Source organism: Grammomys surdaster, unplaced genomic scaffold, assembly GCF_004785775.1.
Source record: "Grammomys surdaster isolate TR1022 unplaced genomic scaffold, NIH_TR_1.0 147, whole genome shotgun sequence".
In the NCBI taxonomy this organism is placed as follows: Eukaryota; Metazoa; Chordata; class Mammalia; order Rodentia; family Muridae; genus Grammomys; species Grammomys surdaster.
Window position 1 is genome coordinate 2914199 of NW_021604605.1, and position 6233 is coordinate 2920431.

At 40.6% G+C, this 6233-nt stretch overlaps 1 non-coding gene across 1 annotated transcript; it reads right to left on the minus strand.

Moving 5' to 3' along the window:
• Positions 1 to 3718: 3718 nt before the first annotated feature.
• LOC114619164 lies at positions 3719 to 3847 on the minus strand. Its single transcript, XR_003711081.1, has one exon. It is a non-coding gene; the product is annotated as a small nucleolar RNA SNORA17 (small nucleolar RNA).
• Positions 3848 to 6233: the final 2386 nt, after the last annotated feature.

The following is a 6233-nucleotide window of genomic DNA, read 5'->3' on the forward strand; positions in this document are numbered from 1 at the left end:
AGAGAGAGAGAGAGAGAGAGAGAGAGAGAGAGAGAGAGAGAGAGAGAGAGAGAGAGAGGAGGGAACAAGGTAGGGTAAGGAATAGGTAAGGAGAAGAGGGAGGAATGATTATCACTTACAATATCATAGAGATAAAGATAAAATGATGTTAACTTTCACAACATCCAATGAATAACTTCTTTCTATAAAACTTTGTGGTAAATATTATGGCGTTCTTATGTGCTGGGTAAGAAGAAAAAAAGTATGTACTATGAAAAGAATGTGCTGCACCAAAACATAGTAAGCATCTTGTCCTATGAGCCCTACAGAGGCTCTGTAGCCATTAAATTCTTCTGAAGTTCTGCCATCATGATTCCCCAGAACTATGGAGCATCACTCACTATGTTGTATCCAGCTTTGGGACACTCTCTGTTGTAGCTACAGTGAACATTTTCTCATTCCTTGAGCAGTCTCTGAATTTTCTGCATGCTAGTTCTCACAATATATGTGCTCTCCTTGAAATGTGTTTCACCCTCTAGCTCTAAAATATTCAACACATTCTTTATGGTTCCATAGTAGTTGCTGCATCCTCTGAGCTCTCATATGTATCTCATGTTTCTAGGTACAATAACTCGCCTTTTTTGATCATCCATATAGCACTTTCTCTCTCTCTCTCCCTCTCCCTCTCCCTCTCCCTTTCCCTCTCCCTCCCCTCTCTCTCTGTTTCTCTCTCTCTCTCTGTTTCTCTCTCTCTGTTTCTCTCTCTCTCTCTCTCTCTCTCTCTCTCTCTCTCTCTCTCTCTCTCTCTCCCAAACATTTGCTACCACCACTGAGATTTATTTCCAGCCTCTAGCACATTGATAAACACCCACTCCATAAGAATGTTTTATCACTTAACACAATGGATTATAATTATTATAATATTTGTTTGTGTTGTCCAATGTACTATGAACCCTTGGAGGTGGGGAGGACGATCTTATCATATTAAACTCTGTAGCTCTTGCCAGAATACAATGCCTAAAACAGACACTCAGTAAGATGAATTGAATAAAGTAGACATTTAAAAAATACTTAGTTTTTTCTCTGCCAAATTATTGCTAATAATTCCTGAACAACTACCATATTTTTCTGATCTTCACTTTTCTTATTATATACTCTATGAATTACTTTTACTAGTGCCTATCTCTTATTTACTAATCTGATTATATAGAAGAGTTAGCAGTTAACATGTTCTGAGACAGAAAGCTATGAAAGTGCCATACTAAATAGTTGCCACTATTAACACTTATTGCTGGATGATCATAGGTTGCCATTCTAGAGAATAGCTTCTCTTATCCCTAGCCTTCTGTAAACCACCCACTATTCATTTTATAATTTTAAACTTTAAAATTTCATTTTATGTGTATGTATGTTTTGTCTGCATTCATGTTTGTGCACCACTTGCATATCTTGTGCCCAACAGATGCCAGAACAGGGCATTAGAGTCTCAAAAACTGGAGCTACTTATGGTATGAGCCAAGATGTATATGTTAGTAACTGAACTCAAGTCCTCTGAGTTCAAGTGCTCTTATTTATTTATTTCATTCATTATTATCTTATATAAGATACCCTGACTTCAGGCTCCCCTCCTTTCACTCTTCCCAGCACCCCATTCTGTCCCAGACTCATGACTCCTCTGTTTCTTTTTGGAAAAGAGCATGCTTCTCAGTGATATCAACAGATCATGGCAGTCAGTGGTCTTTCTTTTAAACCTTTTTATTGATTCTTTGTAAATTTTACATCATGCATGTAAATTGAACTCAATCACTCTTCCTTTCAACATACCCCCAGCAATAGAGAAAAAAACCCTATTGTTGAAGCTGTAGTGTGTCACAGTGTGTCCCACAGTATATCCTTTTGTCCACACTTCTTTGCTTGCAAATGTTCATTGCAGAGATCCCTTGATCTTGTATGAGGCCTCTTGTTTCTGATATTCTATCAATACTGGAACCTCATTGAGACTTCTCTTGGATATCACTTGGACATACTGTTATTGCTGTGCATCAGGGAGATCCTGTAGTTTTGGATCTGTAGGCCTGGTTTCTTCATACACTCCAGCAGTTCTTCACTGGGGTAGATGTTGGGGTGGGCCAATTCAAAGGCCTAGATCTAGGCCTGAATGTCATTTGATCTGGTCAATCTACTGGCTCTCCAGGTCTTCCACTCTCTGGGCTGGCTTACCAGCAGCCCCTGCTACTAGGTCCAGCTCTATCTTACTGCCCAGGTGAGGTGCAGGACCAGCTCTTCCAAGTGTTGCAACCTGTGAGGGTCATGGCCAGTTCTCCCACACTCATGACCCCTGGGCTAGCTCTTTTGCCTTTCATAGATGGTGAGGTTTGAGGGAAGGGAGATGTGCTTTTCTCCTTCATTTGTGCCACTACCCAGCAGGCAGTTCCAGGTCTCCCACAGTTATGCCTTTCAGGGCTGGCTCATTTGCAACCCCCACATGCACGGCCACCTCTAATATGCTGCCCAGGTGAGGGGAAGGTCCAAATCTCCTACTCTGATGACTTCATGGCCAGATCTTCTGCCTGCCATTGGTAGCAATAGGGGATCATCTCTTCCTTGCCTGGGATACCACATGGCATACAATTGACAGGGCCACCTCTCCCATGCTCATACCCTCAGTCCTGATTATATGTGTCCCCACCATCAGGGTCAGTTTTACTGTGCAGACCAAGTTAGGTGCAGGGCGTACCTCTACAGAGTGCTACAGCTGGTAAGGTACAAACCCAGCTCTCCTGTTCTTATGAACCTAGGGCCAGGTCTTCTGCGTGCTATAAGTGGTGAGGTACACAAAGGAAGGAGGACATCTCTCATTTGTCCATGCTACCACATGGGAGATGAGTGGTAGGGGCATGTCTCCCTTATGCATATGATTGGAGATGACTCACTTGCAATTCCTGCAATGTGCAGGCCTACTCTCCTGAATACTACAGATGGCTAGGAGCAGGGTCAAATCTGCTTTCATGCCCCTAGGTCCAGCTATCCCAAAGTACCCAAGTGAGGGGTGAGGCCAGTTCTGCACAGCCTTCAGACATCAACATGTTCCTGGTCAACGGCCCAGACCAGTAACATCCAACTCTCCTTTGGTGGTAACTGCTTCGGGGCAATGGACTCAGACATGGCCCCCAGTGGCAGTACAGGCCATCACCTCACAAAGGTCTTAGGTGGTCTCACCAGCTACTCATATCACGCTGTTCTTCAGTATCCTTGAGTCTCTAGTTGTGCCTCTTTTCATCATGCCCATATCCTTTTGTTTCTCTTTCTCTTCTATTTCTCTACCATTTACTGGCTACTTTTAGAAGCATAGAGGATCCCTGAGTGTCTGGGCCAATCATAGGAGTGGTATCAGAAGTGTGATGCCCTGATTATGCATTATGATATCTGGCAGAGGTCACCGTGGGAATGGTCTGCTCCCTACTTCCCTTATCTGTACAGCACCTAACTGGTGGTTATCTCAGGCTAGCTTTTTGTCCAGGCCCCATGATGCCAGTCTGATGGTTATCTTTGGCTCCCTCCTCATATGGCCCACTCATGTGGACCCATACAAGAATCATTTATTTCAGGCTCACTCCTATCCAAGGCCCTCAGTTCCAGGTGGGGTTCTTCTAGTTTCTGGCTTGCTCCTGGTCCTAGGAACCATCAGAGCTTGTGAGACACCAGACTGGTGCTTCTCTCAGGCTTGCTTTTTTCAGGGAGTATTAGTTCACTAATCATCCAGATGTTCATAGGTCAGAACATTGAGCCTAGACCTAGCCTTTCTCCTGTCTGCTACCTACCATACATGTGACACAGTAGCAACTCCTGCAAGAATTCTAGGACCAGGTCAGCCAATACTCTTAGCCACTAATCTTTCTCTCTAGCTCCCAACTACTATACTATTCTTGTTGGACTACAAATACACACACACACACACACACACGTACGTGTATGTGTATACATATATATGTATATATGTTTATATATGCAAATATATGTACATATTTCAAATATATGTTACTAGATATTTGATCATACTGTGAACCTGGCGATTGTATTATTTACTGGAAAAACCTGCTTTTAGTACTGATGTGGCTCATCCTTAGCACACAGCCTTAGTACACACCTTTAATCCAAATACTTTCTGATTGAATATTGTAAAATAGATTAAATAAAGTCAACCATAGGTCAACAGGAGGAACAAGCAACTAGATGAGAAGAAGTGAACATGGGATTGTTAGGAAAAAAACCCAGAGATTAAGGAGGAGTCAGGTAGATGGATAGAGAGGTGCACATGAAGTGAAGGGAGGGACGTTCATTTTGAAGAAAGTTTTTTGAAATGGCAGGTGAGAATAGTATTCATTCTGAGACATTGTCTGAGAAGGAAGGTCATCTGGGTGTTTTCTCTGCCTCTCTGAGCTAGCATGCTTTCAACCCAGCACCTGGATGCTGAGTCATTGGTAAAATTGAATGACTGAGATTTTGCTTAAATAATTTGTCACTCGAATCCATGGTACAACCATACACACAGAAAAAAATATACCAACTGCAGACAAACTGAAAAGCTATTAGATTTGGTAAGATACCTGGGAAGTTCTCAATGAGAGAGTTAAGTAATATTAAAAGGAAAAATCTTTCCCATGTTAAGGATAAGAAATACAATGCAAGGGTATTAGGACCCTTTCTAGTGGTACCTTACAAGGCTTGAAAATAGAAGCAGAAAATTAAAATATAAATGACTTAATTGAAATTAACACAATAGAGATTATAATTACTATCCATTTGGTAATTCATATTTTATCCTTAGTAGTCATAGTGGTTTTTATGCCAAATGTGAAAAGTGGTTTGTTAAGATATGAGCTGTAAAAAAATTATAAATGAAAATAAGAAAAATAATCATACATATACAGAGAAATTTACACAAGAACCTTCTGTTTTACCACATGATGAAACCAAAGAGAGGCAGCCCAAGGTTGTTAGAAAACCAACCTTAGTTTGTGTACATACTATGTAAGAACTATGAGCAGATGCACAAAACAAAGAAAGAATATGAAAAGCAGTAAGGGAAAAAGTCAAGTAACTTACAAAGGCAGATCTATCAGAATTACACCAGACTTCTCACCAGAGACTAAAACCAGAAGATCCTGGAGAGATATCATACAGAACCTAAGAGAACACAAATGTCAGCCTAGGCTACTATACCCAGCAAAACTCTCAATTACCATAGAAAAAGAAACCAAGTTATTCCATGACAAAATCAAATTTACACAATATCTTCCCACAGATGTAGCCCTATAAAGAATCCTAGAGGGAAACTTCAACACAAGGATGGAAATTATAACCTTGAAAAAAAAAGAAACTGATCTTCTTCCAACAAACCCAAAAGAAGATAGCCACACAAGTATAATTACACCTCTAATAATAAAAATAACAGGAAGCAACAATCACTTTTCCATAATGTTTCTTAACATCAATGGATTCAATTCTTCAATAACAATACATAGACTATCAGATTGGATACTTAAATAGGACCCAGCATTTTGCTGCATACAGGAAAAGCACTTCAGTGACAAAGATAGATGCTTCCTCAGAGTATAAGGCTGGAAAACAATTTTGCAAGAGATGGTCCCAAGAAACAAGCTGGAGTAGCCATTCTAATATCAAACAAAATCCACTTTCAACCAAACATTATCAAGAAAGATAAGGATGCACACTTCATACCTGTCAAAGAAAAAATCAGCCAAGATAAAATCTCAATTCTAAATATCTATGCTCCAAATTCAAGGGCAACCACATTTATAAAAGAGACTTTACTAAAGCTCAAGGCACACATTGCACCTCACACAATAATAGTGGGAGACTCCAACATCTGACTCTCATGAATGGACAGATCATAAAACCAGAAACCAAACAGAGACACAGTGAAACTAGGAGAAGTTATGAACCAAACGGATTTAGCAGATATCTATAAGGGATGGGAATTATGAGGGTGTGGAGGTGGGGGTGGGGGAGTAGGTAGGGGTTACATCCACAGAGAAGAAGGAGGAGGGGTGAGGGGATAGGGGGTTCCTGGTGGGGGGGGAATCTGATAAAGGGACAACATATGAAATGTAAATAAAACATCCAATAAAAAAAAGAAACTGAGGAAATTAAAAAACTCTTCAGATCCTACTCAAAGGCCTATATTCAACAAAAGTGGAAAATCTGGATGAAATGGACAATTTCCTAGACAG